Genomic DNA, 17,868 nt, shown 5'->3' with positions numbered 1-17,868 from the left:
TCCAGACTTTATATTGATGTGTTCTATACACAGACTTTTTTTGTGCATACAAAGTTTTGTGAAAATCAGACTGACTTTTGCTGTATTTTGCTACTCCAGTACAAGAGTGGGAAGTAATATTTTACCCTAACCCTTTAAAAGTACAATCCTCCATAAAAATGATATGTTAAATCACCCCTTTTAAGAATATTGTTCTGTTATGTAAGGCCTAGGCCTTCCATTATTCCCACAACCTAGTGCAAAGACCATTAATATTGTTTTTAACCAGACTTTAGGAATCATAAAAGTCAGCATCCCATTGAATGAATCCAGGTCATGTGGTCCTACTGGTTCAGAGCTCATATATTACCATGATGGGCACAACAGTAAAACGTAATGTTCTGAAATGAATAGGATGCAATTCAATAAGGGCAAATGCAAAGTATCTACCTTAGTTAGGAATAGTCAAATACACAAATATAAAATGGAGCGTGACTAGCTAGCCAGCAGTTCTGCTGAAATGGATCTGCAGCTTTTAGTAGATGCCAACTAAACATAACTCAGCAATATCATATTGTTGTTTTTTAAAGGCAAACACCATACTCCAATGTATCAAAAGGAATATAGTGTTATCCACATAATGTGATTTTTCCACTCTACATACCTCTGGAGTACTGTATCCTGTTTGTAAGAAGTATACTGACCAGTTGGGGGAGAGGCTAAAGAAGAGCAAAAATGTGGTCAGAGGTTTAGAAAGCATGACCTATGAGGAAAAATGGAAAGTACTGGATTTACTTAGTCTAGAGCAGAAAGGACTGAGAAGAGGCATGATATCAGTTTTCAGTTATGTAAAGGATCAGTTCAGTTTTTCATCCTTCAAATTCAAAGATAATCATGACATAACTGGTTGGCTTGGGTTCTGTAAACCCATGAATGACTGATCAGGTCAATTTGTTCTTGAAACTTTCTGTGGCACACTGAACAAGAGATGCCACTTTGGGTTGCTTGATCAACATTAGGCATGCTGCTGCTGTGAGATTTACATTGTTTGCACTTCTACTCTGCCTCAGCAGTTCTTCTCCTCTCGTAGACTGTAGCTCCAATATGGATGAGGCTTCACCAGGTGGAATGATCATGAATGAAATCTTCCCAAGACTTTGGATCAGTGTTGAAATGTTTCAAGGTTGACTTGAGGGAGTCCTTGAAAAGTTTCTTCTGGCCTCCCTGAGAGCACTTTCCCTCCTTTACCTTGCCACAGAAGATCTTTTCTGGCAATTGCTCATCTGACATCCTGGTGACATGGCCTACCCATCTCATCTGTGATTTCATCAACAGTGTGTGGATGCTTGGAATGCCTACCCATGTGAGAACCCCAGTGTCTGGGATGTTGTCTTGCCATCTTATCCTCATCAGTTTCCTCAGACAGCCCATGTGAAAGTGGTTTGGCTTCACAGCATGCCATGTAGACATGGCCACTGTTCACAAATACAAAAGAAGAATCTAAACTACATAATAGAGGGCTGTTCTAAATTTAGTCATGCGTGGAGGAAAAAAACCTGTCATTGTGGATACTCTTTGGAAAGCAGTCAGAAATCAAGCAGAATATAACCCTGGATAAGGAACTGACTGATATAATACTCTCCCAACCCAGTTTATTCTGAAGTTTTCAGCTCTGTGAATGCAACTTTGGGTGAGAGAGGCCACTTGTTCAAAATCATTAGACAGTTCTATTATTGTTGTGCTGTGAAACAGAAGTTTGTGTGCTAATTGTTGTGCTGTGAAACACAAGTGAAAACATCACATTGTGTTTCACTACTGAACCTGTCACTTCCCTGATCTAGGGGAGATTCAAATAACATGGGGGAAGAAGGGGGGAATCTAGTAAATGTGTCTTTGCCCGCCTAAAACCCTTCTGCATTCAGAGTTCTCTATGGCACCCGTTCATCCCAGTAAATTCTGGAAAGTCCCGACTGACTTCTATGACTTTTCTAGACCTTTTCAAGTGCATCCTTCAGAAACAGATGTAATCAAAGCTGATTGATCCTGAAATCAGCTGTAATTGACACTGAGGTCAGCTTCTTCTCTGCCATCCAACAACTAGAGTGAACCAGCTCCTCCTGCCCCCCACTGGGAGTGCTGGCCTCAAAGTTGCCTTGCTTTGGTATTGCTGGTCACCTTCCAGTCCTGCATAAATGTACCTTCCTTCTGTTCCAAACCCTGCCAGTATTCCCACATGCTCAGATACATCTCTGTTTTTAACAAGAAATACTTTTGCATTCCCTAATTGGACCCAGTATCCTACTACACCCCTATGCATAACACCTGCAACTTCTTTAGCTTGCTACATTTCCACAGCATGCTGTGTGACTTTGCCAGCAGAAATAGTGAATTCAGCAGCAGCTGCTGCATCAATTAGCTCTTCAAGCCTGAAAATCGTGACACTAGTCGCACTCTTTTGGATGCATGATGGACCTACTGGAGAGCCTATAAAAGAGGCTGCCAACTTTTTCTTTCAGGTTTTTCTGTGGGGGGTGGAATATGTGTTGGATATTTTTTGAGAGGATTTATTTTTGAAATGGACAAATCTTTGACCTTAATTCCCTCTTTCTCCTCCCCTGTATTCTATTCTATTCTATTCTAGATGTATAGTTTTGCTTCACTCTTAACTTACCAGCATAATGCAGATACTGCCTCATGAGCACTCTCTTAAAAGGCATGTGTAACTGCCTGTGCCTTCTGATTTAAGAACCCTGTGCTGGGTTGCCATTTTCTTATGAGCACTGATGATAATTGTCTCACTTGTACCTCATGTTCACTCTATTTGCTTGTTGTATCCCCATGTTCTTGATTGTCTTCATATATTACTTCATTTACCCAAAACCAAGACAACCTTGAATGTAAGATGAATATCTAGTAATTAGATTATGTACATGGGAAATTTATACATTTGTTATAATTTTCCATGTACAGAATCTAATTACTTGATAGTCATCTTAAATTTGCACTCCCCCTGCCCACCACCACTGCAAAAGAGAAATGGAGAAAGCAGGGCAGGCAGTGGAGGACACAGTAGGAGGGCAAATGGTGGGAAGCAGATATTGGGAGGGGGGAGGTTCAGCAGCTTGACCCCTGCCCCTTGCTCCCCAATACCTTGCCTCCTGCTTCTCCCACCAATTGCCCTCTCCTCCTACCTCCCACCCCATGCCTGCCTTCCCGCAAACTGTTGTTTTTCCTGCCCTCCTCATGCAGCCTTGGGCCCCCTATCCCCGTTCTGCTCCCTTCCCCTCTGTCTTCTCTCCCCCTGATGTCACCATTGCCCCCCCATCCCCCCACCTCTTACCCTTGCTCTGGCTCCAGCCAGCTCCCATACTCCAAGAACCAGAGCAGACATATGCTCTATACACTGAGCTCATGTGGGGCTTGAGACTGCCAGAGCAAGGTAGGGAGCAGAGGCTGTAGGGAAACCAAGAGCTGAAAACTAAGTGAATGAAAACTAAGAGCTGGCATTTTCTGAGGAGTTCCTGGAATATAAGAAGAGGAGTCTAAAAAGGTTGAGAACCACTGCACTACTTCAATGCCTCTTCAGGCAGGCTTTTTCTAGAGTGCTGAATACAGTGTTAACACCAATTGATTTTCTACTGGGGTTAATGTTTTCCAAGGTACAGTGTCTCATAGATAAGTCACTCTATGAAATAAAATATAGAGCTAGTAGACCATCTTAAATGTTGGTCATTCAGTTGGGCTCACTTTAACAAAATATGAAACATAGACTTAACCTGTGACCCTGTTTATTTCTGCATCAAAAAATGACTATTTTCCATAGGGCGTGACTGTGCCCATTCAGTGCCACTTTAACAGCTCTCTCATTGGTAATTGTAGCCCCACTGTGGTGTTAGCACAGGGTTCAGGTTAGCAATCTATTTGTTGATACTCTGGGGATGTGGGGAAGAGCAGTGGACATGATATACCTTGACTTTAGCAAGGTTTTTGATATGGTCTCAGAAAACATCCTTGCAAACAAGCTAAGGAAGTAGGGGTTGGTTGGATGAATGGACTATAAAGTAGATAGAAAACTGTCTGGATTGTCAGGGTCAGAGAGGATTAGTCAATGGCTTGATGTCTAGCTGGCAGCCGGTCTCAAGTGGAATGCCCTTGGAGTCATTCCTGGGGCCAGTTTTGTTCAATATATTCATCAATGACTTGGAAGATGGCACAGAGTGCACCCTTGGGAAGTTTGCAGATGACACAAAGCTGAGGGGAATAGTAGATATGCTGGAGGGTAGGGATAGGATTTGGAGAGACCTTGAGAAATTGGAGGATTGGACCAAAAGAAATCTCATGAGGTTCAACAAGGACAAGTGTAAAGTCCTGCACTGAGGATGGAACAATCCCATGCACCAGTACAAGTTGGGCACCAACTGGCTAAGTGGCAGTTCTGCAGAAAAGGAGCTGGGGCTACAGTGGACAGTAAGCTCAATATGAGCTAACAGTGTGCCCTTGTTGCCAAGAAGGCTAACAGTACTGGGCTGCATTGGTAGGAGTGTTGCCAGCAGATCAAGGGAAATGATTATTCCTCTCTATTCAGGATTGATGAGGCCATATCAGGAGCACTGTGTCCAGTTTTGGGGGCCCCACTACAGAAAGGATGTAAACAAATTGGAGAGAGTCCAGAGGAGGGCAATGAAATGGTTAGAGGGTTAGGACACGTGATTTATGAGGAAAGACTGAAGGAACTGAGCTTTATCTGGAGAAGAGTAAATTGTACTAGATGACCTCCAGGGGTCCCTTCCAACCCTCATTTTCTATGATTCTATTTAGTACTGCCAAAGGTGGTCATCTGGCCTCAGAACTTGCTAGAAGAACGTTTGCACCAAGCCCTGCACACAATATGTTAGACCAAAAGGCATGAGATGGTAATGTGCATTCCTACCTAGTGTGCTTAAGCTGTTTGAATGTGAGGAACACAGAATGGGGACATGGATAAGATTCCTAGCTAAAAGCTAAGGGATTCAGCCTGGTGTGTCTATGTGGAGACCCCAGTCGGGTCTGTTGTCATGGGAGAGATGAATATATTGCCCCCTATAGCTGGGGCACTGGCTGGGGATAGGGTCTGTCCTGCGACTGATTCAGAGCAGAGATTTTCATTGTAGACCACAGCTGAACAAGCAGGTACTTGAGATTTTGGCCAATACATCCCAACAAGCTCTGTTTACTTCACCAGCTGGAAGAGTTATAGATTTTCTTGTGTTTGTGTTATCAACGTTCACTTACAGTTAAAGCATGTCACTGCCTACATCTTGTGTTTCAGTTCTCATCACAGCCAGAGTCTGTAAACCTGTGGTAAGAAATAAAAGCACTGAACAGAGTAGGGTAGAGTGTGTGGGGAAATAACAGGTATCACCTTTGGTTCTGTGTAGGCATTTGGTACGGAGAGAAAAAATGAAACACAGTGTCTGAAGAACTATAAAGGGAAATGTGTCTTGAAACAGTAATACTGTGGGGTTGATCCAACCCACACTGATGTAGGTGTATTAATATCAGTGGAGTTTTTCTGGATTTTTGTAACAAGGGAAGTCAGAGACTAACTTCACTGAAGTCAGAGAAGCTGGAAGTGTGCTGCAAAGGATGATAAGAGCTCTACTGTCTCCGTTATGGAACTAAAAATGTCACCTGTTTCCCTGTTTTGCGACTTTCCTGGAATATATTCCTCTTTTGGCATCTATAGTCTTTCATTTTGGTTTATACTTCCTCTTTCCGTAGAGTTGTCTGTCAGTTTTTCAGTGGTGCTGTTGAAGGACCAAAGCTGCTGCCCACAAGGGTGGAAAAAAGGGACTGCCACAGCCCCTGTTAGCAGTGGAATGGCTTCTGAATTTGGCAATGTCTGACACACTTGAGGATACTATTAAAGCAATAACACATGACAGGCAGTGCCTTCCTCGGGACAGTTGTAAACAACTGGTCTATTTTGAGGTATGAAGATGAAAAAGTGATTTCAGACACCTGAGATATAAAACAGTCTCTGCAGGAATGCACTGTATGGAGTTTCCTGTATCTGTTATTAAAGGTGTTTCTTCTCAGTTGTTATAACTCAAGTGTTTGCTGGGAGTTATTGCTATTATGTCACTGATAATAAGAAATCTAAAAATGTCATTTCTATCTTGAGCCTAAAAGCCACTGCAGGCTTATATTATTTGTGCTTATCATGCATATTTTCATTGTGCAAGGTGTATTTAAGGTGCTCATTCTCCTCTACCTCTTTTAATTTGCCACTACTGTAATGAAGAAGTAGGACCATCTTGGCAAGAATGTGCAAAAAGTGTTTAAATAGTTAAAGGATTGTATTAACTGAAGGGACAGAGTGGTTCCGAGGACAGCTTTATGATCTACATATCAGTTCGTAGCTGGGCCTGCTAGCTTTCTGAGCTGCCAAAAATCAACCAGAAACCCTACCGTACTTCCTCAAACTGAGCCATTTCCCGATGATAAGCACACCCCTTTCCATATGAAGTCAGCAAGAACTCTTGTTCCTCTGTTAATGAAGAGGAAAAAAAATATATTGCATCTCAACTGCATTTCTTAGATTCCCCCCTCTCACTTCAAACAGTGAAAAAAAACTGAACTGGATCCAATCCATATAAAACCATCAGGATCAGATGGAGTTTTTCCAGGATAAATGAGCTACCAGAGAAAGTTTTGAAAGAAGCCACCCAGAATCACCTGATGAGTCTGATCTTATAGCCACAAATATCTTGGACTCTCTGCCTATAACCAAACCAGAGGAAAACCACTTAAACACAAGGCACCACTGAGACCCAAAGACTATGTAAAAAAAAAAAAGTCATAGCACTTGAGATCAAATAGAAAAAGGAAAGACAACAGCTTTCTTAGAACTTCACTAGCTTCAGAGGAATGTTGGATTAATGCAGTAGACAACAGAATCCAGTGCAGACATATAAAGTACTGTAATGAAATTTAAAAAGATCTGCTATAAAAGGAAACATTTATTTTCTGTGCTTAAAGAGCCAAGCTGAGGGTATCTGAAAAACTGAAAAAAACAGGGGCTAGGAGGAAGTACAAGGCCTCCAGCAAAACATAGCCATTTCCGGAAGCAACAGGAAGCTCAAGCAGCCAAGGACACAGAGTACCAGAACTAGGATCCAAGAGAAGATGCCAAACTAATATGAGCACTGCTGGTGTCTGATCCAAATTACTGTGCCAGTAATAGAGGCAGAGCCCTGTCTATACTGCCAAACCAGTATACTATAAAGAAAGGAAAAAACATGAAGATGCTTCCAAATCCTATTGTTTTGGAGCCACATCCTGAACTCACATTGCTCATCATTTTACCCACACCCAAATTGTCAAATGGGCCTTTCTATGAGAAAGTAATAGATGAAAGTTAAATAAAAGTTGAGGCCTTAATTATGCCCCTGGGATCTACGCATATACATGATCTTTCATATGTGAAAAAGGAATTGCCAGCTGGGAAGGGTAGAAAGCCTCCCCTTCACCACAGCAATGCTTTTCCTCATCCTTGGCCCTTCTAAGGAGCTTTTTGAATGGTTGGGTATCCAAACGGAGGGAAGAGACAGGCTAGAGGTGGGAAGGAATGGATTTGATGTCAGGTGTGGTATGGAACACATCAAATGAGAAGCTCAGAACATCAGACTGCTTTCATTTTTCAACAGGACCTTTGGTGCTTTTGGACAAAGGGGAACTGAGGGCCAGTAATGAATAAAAAAAATACATATTGCCTCATAACTATTGGGATTGCACAGCTTACAAAGGGTAGGAGATGCAGGGGGCCACTGCAGAATTCTTTTGAATATAAAATTTGTAATTGGAGCTGTTTTACTGTGGTGTGTTTTTATTCACTGGTAGTTTTGACAAAATCAGAAAGCAAATGTTGTTTTGCGTTAATCCAAAACCAAAATGTTATGGAGCTGGGGGGGGGGTTGTTTTTTTTAAGAATAATAAGAAAAATAACTTCAGAAAGAACCATTTTTAGGCTTTTAAAATCTCTTTATAAATAACAGCAAAGGAAATCTGGAAATGAAGGGCTGGATTAATAAGGGGACCTGGTCACAATACACAAAATGGTGGAGGAAATTAGGGTGGTCAGAGATCTGCCTTCACAGCCTAACATAGGTAAGCATGGGCAACCAGGGCACTAGTCCAGATGCTGTGTTAGGGGTAGGGGGCATAAAACCACCAGCTGCTGTCCTGGATGTTGCCAGCAGCCTAGCCACTGACACTGACTTAGGTACTGCTGCCTCCCAGGGTGCACAAATGTCCAGGGTCAGGGTACAGAAAAACAGCTCTGCTGTCTAATTTGTTAAGTGGATTTGGACTTGGTTAGGGTATTCTCAGCTGAGTACCCTAACCACATGGCTATGGTGTGTCCTGGGGGGGGGGGGGGGGGGGGGGGGGGGGGGGTGTTGCTCTCCTCTAACCTGTTCTACTTTGTACGTATAATGATTCCCTTGGCTGGGGCAATGGCAGGGTAAAAGAATGACTCAATATCCTGGTGGTTAGAGGGCTCCCCTGGGGTGGGGCCACCTGCATGCCAGACCTTGCAGCAACAGATGTCATGTGTACGTGTATTGTAGTGAGGCTAGAGACCAGGTGCCGTATAATTATATATATAATAATTAGATATATGTATGTATAATATATATGTATATGTGTGTGTATATACATATATATATGGCTGCCATTCCACTCCTGTTTGAAGGTATACTATAGTTCCTGTGGTGTTCATATTACAAAAGGTTTTATAAAAAGGAGAACAGCTCTCTAAAAGGGAAATGTTAAATTACCATAAACATTCCTGATCTTTAACTGGTTGTATTTTAATGAGAAACTATAAAAGGAAACTCTTATTTTCTGTGCTTACAGTAAAAGTCAGTCATAGCTTTCAGTTGCCTTTTGCTTTTTTTTTCTTCCTTGACACTTATGTCAGTCTCCTGCTCCCATGAATGGAGATCAGACAAGAAGCTGCCTTCATTATTATAATGTCCTAGAATAAATCCCCTCTGTGATCTACTCAGGACTAACAATTTGGCTAAGTACAAACAGTCAAAAAGCCTAAGGCTGAATTGATTCAGTCTTTGCAGGTTAGTCTAAACCACAGAGATTAAATTGAAACAGAAGTTAACCTACATTTACCTTTGATTCAGGTAATGCAGCCACACACCTGTAGTGGGTCAGACCAGAAGCCAGGTGCTAAAACACAGCTCTCAGGCTGTGTTCACCTTCTCTTTCTGCTGCACTTGAGGGCTAGGTGCAGAAATTACATGTAAACCAGTATAAATGATTGGAAACAGTTCTAAACCTATAACAACAGAAGTTCAGTGCACATGGACAGGTTTAAACATGGTAGAACCTGGTTTAAGATAGACCTGGATGGATGCAGTATCAGATTTAACCAGTTTAGATTAGACTGATCTATCAAACTTTTGTCCCAGATCAGGGTCTATGGTATCTGCAGTCCAGACTTATAGCAGCAGGACTCTACAGGGTTGCACATCACTTCCTCTTCCTGCTTCCAGGTGCTTCTGGAATTTGTAGTTCACACTTGCAGCCAGCAGTAAGTTTGAGCAGGGAAAGGGGTATTTAACCCCCCCTCCCTGGCCCAAGACCCCAGCTGGGGTTTACTGGGAGGGCAGCCCCCCCAGACTAGGCTGCATACCCAGCTGGGCTTCCTCCTCCACCTGCTTTGTCAGCCAGCCCTCGCTGGCCCTACCCCAGGTAGGAAGCAGAAGGGCAGGGCCAGCCCGGCTCTCTGGAGCAGACATTACAGCCCAATCCAGGGCTGGCAAAGCATGCTGGGATGCTGGGGGACTATAATGTAACTTGAACCAAAAAGGGGTCTGGGACAGAAGTTTCATGAACCAGTTTGACCCAAATCTGTTAAGTTTGATACTACATTCAACCAGGTTTATCTTAAACCAGTTGCAGCCATTTTGAAACTGGTTTAGGTGCACTGAGCTTCTGTTCTGTTACAGGTTTAAACCAGTTTCTGATTACTTAAATCAGTTTGTGTAATTTCTGTCTCTAGTTGACAGAGCTTCCAAAGTATCTAGAAGAGGTTTTACAGAGGAGCTAGTGCTCCAGACACAGGGTGCATAAGCAGTTTTAGCAATGCTGTTGTAGCCTGCCAGAGCAAAAGCACTATTTGCTGTTTACTTTGATGTTAAAGCATAGGATCTGATTATTCTCTTCTTTTGCAGTGTAAGTAACTGCCTTAAAATTAGTGTAAGAAGGGAATCGGAGCTTTGGGCTATAGTATTTTAGAGTCACCATTGACTTTAGGTGTGCCACTATGTTTTTAGATCAATGAATAAGAGACCTTGAGGAGTGTTTTTGCAGTGGCTGAATACACGAGTAGTACAACTAGGATTTTATTTGTGTATTGGGGGAGGTGTTGCTCTGCACTTTAAAAAATGCAGCCTGAGACGTTGGGTGGGCTGGGAAGAAGGGGTTTCTATTTCATCTCCAGAAAACAGAAATAAACTGAGTGGCCAGTCTTGAACATGTTTCTGGCTAGACTCCTTGATGTCAAATTTGAACAAATTGACTTTTAACTTTAGCATGTTAAAAACTTATAGTAACATTGGACACAGCAGCTAAAAAGCCACACACGCAGGGAGCGGTTTCCTTCATCACCAGGGATCCTGGTTTTCTCTGTTTAAAAATCACAAATTCTCTGATAAATTGCAAATTCTCTGATTTAAAAGACCCCAAATCCATATTTTCTGTGATTAAAATGAAATACCACTATATAGGTATCAGTTGAACACACTTTTATTGATATATTTATTGATTTTTATATTTTTATATTTATATATTATATTGACAGACAAGGTTCCTTGGGTGAATTTGATATCTTTTATTAGACCAACCCAAATAGTTGGAGAATAGTTATTAAGCAAGCTTTCGAGTTCAAAAACCCTTCGTCAGGCTAAGGAAGTTTCAGCAGTTGGTGTGTGCTCTTCCTGGATGGAATGAAAAGTAAAGAAGCCAGGGGCTGGGCTGGGGAGTCAGGTGCCAGGCAGATAATAATGTATCAAAAATCCAATGTCTATGTTTAGTCCCTGATCTCTAGTATCCAGGAGGTTGATGAAATGGAGCTCATAGGCTCGTCTCTGGGAAGTGTTGTGTAAGTTTCCCTTGAGGATCAGGACTGAGAGATTGGAGAGAGAGTGGTCTTTCTTGTGAGAAATGTGCCCCCCACCGGTAACTGGATGTTTCTGTCTTTGATAGACTTCCGGTGTGCGTTCACTCTGGTGCTCAGTTGTTGTTTGGTCTCTCCTACATATTTCCATCAGGGCTTTTGGTGCATTGGATGAGGTATATTACATTTCTGGAGGTGCAGCTGTAAGATCCTGGATGCTGATGGCTCTGTTGTGGGGTGTAGTAATAGCGGAGGTGGTGGAGATGTGTTGGCAGGTTTTGCATTTCTTGTTATGGCACGGTCTGGATCCTTTTGGTGTGTTCTGGGCTTGAGGAAGTTTGCTTCTGGTGGCGAGGTTGGAGAGGTTCGGTGCTTGTTCTGAAGGCTAGGATGGGTGGCTCTGGGAATATCTTTTTAAGAATAGGGTCTCTTTCTAGTGTGGGTTGCAATTTTTATATAATATATAATATTTATATAATATTATATCATTTATTATAATATTGATATATTTATTGATTGCAATTTTAAAGCAATTTGGAAGCCTACCAGTACCTCAGTCACTATAGTAAAATAAATTCTAAATACCTATACATTTTGGTGTTCAATTTTGTTTTTTTATCATAGAAAATCAGAGTTCCCCCTATCCCTTTCACTCACCAGGACGTGGATCCAGCTGCAGCTGTCGTGTCCCCTCCCTCCGCCCCCCCCCCTCCCTGCTTTGTGACACTGAGCAGCCTGGATATGCAGGGGTCTTGCTTATTGCCATTGCCCCTCACTCCCAACCCCCAACCCACAGCCCGGCCAGAGGGAGCCACCAGGGCCCTGCCAGGGCTATGGGTCCAGGGACCTGGGTCTGCAGCCCCTTACCCCCCGCAGCAGTGTCCAAGCCCCAGCTGTCACCCATAGGAGGTAGGCAGCTGCTATGGTGGAGCAGAGCACAGAGCCTAGCTCCTCCTTCCCTATGGGTGGCACAGCCAAAGCGGAGCCCGTTTGGGGAGTGGAGCAGGCTGCCTGCTACAGGCTTGGGCTCACCACCCTGCTGATCTCCCCCTGGGACTCTTCTTGGCAAGGCAGAGTGGGCTGGGTGGGGAAGGTCATTGCCACTACTGGTAGCCCCCACTGCCACCATGGCGAGGTGCCCCCTGCCCATCCAGCAGCAGTGAGGGGCACAACTCTGTGCCACCATCCCTGCTGTTGCTGATGGCCCAGGGGTACCTCATCATGGTGGTGCTGGGCTCCTGTGTGGTGGCACCAAGCTTCCCCTCCCTGCTCTGCTCTGCCATGCTGGGTCCTGCCCACTGGGCTTGCAGAGGCCTCAGGGGGAGGGTAGCAAGGCAGGGAGCCCAAACCCACAGTGAGTAGTCCACATCCACCCCAGCCCATGCAGAGATTTGGGGGGCACACAGTGGCAGGGAACCAGCCCTTCCACCCCCACCGTCCCCTCGGGCCATGTGGCCATGCATTCTGGCCCCGAGGCTCCAAATCCCACGCACCATCCCAGCTGGGCAGTAGGGCCAGCCTAAGCCCTGCCCAATTCCCTCCCTCCCTATGGGGGGCCTCAGTTTCACCCCCTCTCCCTCTGCCACCTTTCCTGCAGGAGCTGCTCTCCAGGCTGCCTGGTGGCCATATGCTATGTGTGAGCATGCACATACACATGGCACCCCCTGCCTGACCACCCTCGTCCTACTCCCCTAGCCCCTTGCAGGCTGAAACTCTGCCAGCCTGAAAGGGGAAACCTGCTCTTTCCCATATTTTTCTCCTCAAAATAAGAAAATCTGGGATTTTGTCTTCAAAATGAGAAAATCTGGGTTTTACTGCATTTTTCCATGGTGAACAGGAAAAATCTGGATCCGTGTTCATTCCCTGATGGCCTGCGTAAATGCATACCCTAACCACATATATGTGTGGGTCCTGTAGAAGTGTTGAGAACCTCTTATAGGTTTTCAGCACTGTCTTAAGAGCCCCATCCTAATTTCACCAGCATCACTGAACTATATGGAGTTTAATGAAAAAAAATAATGATTTCTCATATCTGCCAACTCTTGCAAAATTACTGTGAGCAATGTGATTTTTATCTCCTGCTCCTATGAGAGCATTGTTTTATTTTTGCTTCTGCTTTCTTTTTCTTTTGTCTTTTATTTTCCTTTTTAATTATTTTTTTCTTTTCTGGATTGTCTGTCCTTAAAACAACCTTCTAAGAGGGGAGTAACCATTTTTCTCATTCCAGTGGTATGTTTGCCATCTTTGACATTTCTCTGCCACCATTTCTTTATTTTAGGACAATGCCATATTATATTTTCTAAGTTTCCATTCCTGTACTAACCATTCCAGTGCTGCTTGTCTGGCAATTACTTCATGAACTGCAGCCTTGCATTAGTATAATAGATTTTATATAACAATTTATATTTAATTTTTATGAAGCTTCAGACAGTGACACTACTGCTAGTGTATGTTATCATCTCATTCCCTTCTCCCTCTTCCATTTGGAAGTCAAAAGATTTTTCCCACTTTTATCTTATTGCGTTAATTTTATTCAAGCTCTGTAAGCTTTCATATATTATTTTCATAATCTCTTTCCACTTTGAGACCAGGAAAAAATTGTCTCTTAATTATACCAGAAGTTATTTGTCTTTAATCACTTTCTGTGAAAAACTACTTTACTGGTAATATAAGAAAAAGTAAAATTTCTCTCATTAAAAGACTGCCATAAAATAGATTTCCCTCTCCCTTTCCACCTTCCCCCCAATTAACTGTTTTAGGAGTCCCCAGAAGTCCCTAAATTTTTTCTCTTTTTGAATTGCATGAAGTCAGATGAATCCCCCCCCCCCCCCACACACACACAGTTTGAAATTTGAAGTAAATTAACATGCTGAAGGTTTCCTTCAAGAGAAAAATCTCATAGATTCTAAGATTCATAGACATTAGGTCTGGGAGGGACCTTGGAAGATTGAGTCCAGCCCCCTGCCCAAAGGGCAGGAAGTCAGCTGGGTCATAGGATCCTAGCAAGAGAAGCATCTAATTTTCTCTTGACAGGTGTTCAATGTAGGTGCTTGAACCACCTCCAGTGGCAGGCTATTCCAGACCTTGGAGGCTCGGACAGTAAAGAAATTCTTCCTTATGTCCAGCCTGAAAATGCTCTTGCAGTAGTTTATAACCGTTTGACCTCGTCATCCCTTGGGGCGCTCTGGTGAACAAACGTTCCCCCAGATACTGGTGGTCACCCCTGATAAACTTACAGGTGGCCATCAGATCACCCCCTGAGCCCACGCTTTTTCAGGCTAAAGAGCCCCATAGCTCTCAGCCTGTCATTGTAAGGTCTGTTTTCCTGACCTCTGATCATGCACGTAGGCTTTTCTTCTGGACTCTCTCAAGCTTCTCCACATCATTTTGAATTGTGGGGTCCAAAACGATGCAGTTGTGTCCAGCTGCGGCCTCACCAAGGCCGAGTACAAGGGGAGAATGATGTCCTGGGATTTGCTTGAGAAGTATCTATAGACACAAGCCAGTGTTTTGGTCACTTTACTAGCCGCAGCATCGCGTTGCAGGCTCATGTTCATCTTGTGGTCAATGATGACCCCCAAGTCTCTTTCTTCCGTAATACTAGTCAGCGTAGCACTGCCAAGCCTGTAAGGATGCTGCAGGTTTTCCCTCCCAAGGTGGAGAACCTTGCATTTTTCAGTGTTAAATACCATCAGGTTCTCGTCCGACTCCACTTGCTGAGCCTGTCCAGGTCAGCCTGGATCACCCTCCTGTCTTTAGGTGTGGATGCTTTGCCCCAAAGTTTGATGTCATTGGCGAACTTGGCCAGTCCGCTTCTGACTCCACTGTCCACATCATTAATGATGATGTTGAACAATATTTGTCTAAGGACAGAGCCTTGGGGGACCCCACTGGTCACAGGGCACCATTACAATTGACTTCCATCAGTTACCACCCTCTGGGTCCGACAATGGAGCCAATTCCCCAGCCAACAGATCACTGGAGGACCCAAGGCCACAATTGGCCAGTTTCGCCAAGAGGTGATCATGGGATACCAGATCGAAGGCTTTTTTGAAGTCAAGATATATGACATCAATTCTCTTCCCCCTTGTCCAAGTGATAGGTCACCTGGTCGTAGAAGGAAATAAGATTGGTCAGGCAAGACCTACCCGCAACAAATCAGTGCTCGCTATCTCCTCAGGATGTTGGTGTTGGCCAGTCCATTAAGGATGGCCTCTTTAATAACTTTTCTAAGACCTTTCCCTGGGGTAGAGGTCAGGCTGATGGGTCTGTAGTTTGCTGGATCCACTTTCCTCCCTTTCTTGAAGATAGGCACCACATTGGCCTTCTTCCAGTCTTTGGGCACTACACCAGAGCACCACGAGTTCTCAAAGATCCATGCCAGAGACTGGGCTATGATGCTCGCCAGCTCCTTGAGTACCCTGGGGTGTAGGTTGTCAGGGCCAGCTGACTTGAAGGTATCCAGCCTCTCAAGGTGTTCCTTCACAAGGTCACCATTGATGGAAGGCAGGGGATCTCCCTCACCCAGACCTCCCTGTCCCGTAGTGGGTATGGGCATCCCATGGGACCAATGAAAGACCGATGCAAAGTACCCATTTAATAGGTTGGCTTTTTCCTGGGCATCAGTTGTCAGTTGTCCCATCTGGGTTAGCAGGGGTCCAATGTTGCCCTTGCTTTTCCTCCGGCTCCCCACATATCTGAAAAAGGACTTTTTATTGTCCTTGATACTTGAAGCTAGTTGAAGTTAAGTTACAGCCCTGGCTTTCCTGGTTTGCTCCTTGCAGGACCAGACCAGCGCAGAATATTTCTCCTTGGAGGTGAATCCCATCCTCCATCCTTTGTAGGCCTTTCTTTTTAGTCTCAGGAGGTCTGCTAGACCCCTGGAGAGCCAGGGGGGGCTGCTGTGCCCTCTTGCTGCCTTTCCTCTGAGATGAAATAGAATTAGCTTGTGCATTGAGGATTGCTCCCTCGAGAAGCAACCACTCTTCCTGAACTCCCCTCCTCCTGGAGTCGTGGTCCCTTAGGGCCTCACTGACCAGCCTCCTGAGCTTGTCAAAGTTGGCTTTCCTGAAGTCAAGGACTTCTGTATTGCTGACTGAATTGTCAGCTTTACGGCAGATGGTGAAGGTGATCAGCTCGTGGTTGCTGTCACCCAGCTTCCCACTGATCACTAGGTCACCAATTAGGTCATCCCAGTAGCCAGGAGCAGGTCGAGCAGCGCTTTACCTCTCGTTGGCCTGTAGACTTCTTGAGTCAAGTAGAGGTCACCCACGCACGATACAAAGTTTTGCAACTGCTCGGATTTTGCTGAGTGATCCTCCCATGAGAGGTCTAGGTAATTGAAGTCACCCATGACAACCATGGTCCTGGAGCATGTGGTTTCAGCCAGTTCCTGGGTGAACTCCTGGTCAAGTTCTTGACTTTGAGTGGGAAGTCTGTAGTAGATGCCCACCATTGTGTCCCCTGTGCCATGTTCCCCATAGATTTTAACCCAGAGGGGCTCCAGTTGTCCATCCAGGTCGCCAACATCAGCTTGCAGGGATGCATAGCTTTCCTTAACATAGAGAGCTACACCCCCACCCTTTTATCTATTCGATCTCTCCTGTACAGGGTATAGCCATCTATAGGAGGACAAGTTCCTCCTGCTTATTCCCCAAGCTCCTGGCATTTGTGTACAGGCAGGCAAGTGTCCCCTTGGGGGCTCTTGCCTTGCCCACAGATTGTACCAGGGCTGGGGAAGGGTGGGCTTCATTAAGTGCCTTGGCCTGCTGGCTTTGCAAGGGTTGCTTAGTGGGCCAGCAGGTGCAGTAGTCCCCCCCGTCCCCCAGCAAGCTTAGTTTAAAGCCCGGTGGAGCAGGTCAGCCAGTCTGGCTGAGAAGAGCCTCCTCCCCAGGGGAGAGAGGTGGAGGCCATCTCTTCCCAGCAGCTCACTGCCTCTCTTGCCAAAGAGCAGGCTGTGGTCATGGAAGCCAAAGCCTTTCCGATGACACCAGAGCCGCAGTCTTTGGTTCACTACCTGGATCCTCCTCTCCCTCCTCAGCCCATACCCCGAGACTGGGAGGATTGAAGAGAACACTACCTGTGCCCCCAGAAATTAACATGCTAAAGGTTTCCTTCAAGAGAAAACTCTCAGATCAACCCAACAGGTTACAAATCAGTGCAAATACCCAAGTACAATCTAATATTTCCAAAACAGTGGTAGATCTAGGTCATAATTATAAGAGAGATATACCTGTATTCCACTCTCCAGAATTTTTTTTCTGTCATTTTGGAAACCGACTAGAGACATGTTCATATTGGTACTGTACAGTTTGGTAGAAATTAATAGATAGCCCATCTGATTTCTTTGTCTGTCTGTTTTTCAGCTGGTGAAGCTCTTTTTGGTAGTGGATGTAGTCAAAAGTCTTGGTCTACCATCTGGGACTTGGATGCTAACCTTGGGTTAGATTTTGCTCTTATATTGAATTAAAGCTGTTGATTGTCTTATGTTGCTTATATAAATGGAGTTGGGTTATTGGTGAAAACTGATGGAGATTATTATCAATTGGACATTTGGTTCCATTTTGTATCTTGAGTATTGCACGTGCTCTCAGAACTTTGGATTGATGCATGTTTTAGAACATATCTTTGTTTTGTTTCTTGTACGGATGCTGAACTCCAATTAGTGATAGCCTTGTTTCACACACACAGATCTAAATAATCAACTTGCAAGT

This window comes from Alligator mississippiensis, chromosome 1 (assembly GCF_030867095.1).
Source record: "Alligator mississippiensis isolate rAllMis1 chromosome 1, rAllMis1, whole genome shotgun sequence".
NCBI classification, from domain to species: domain Eukaryota; kingdom Metazoa; phylum Chordata; order Crocodylia; family Alligatoridae; genus Alligator; species Alligator mississippiensis.
Note: the sequence above shows the minus strand (reverse complement) of the source record.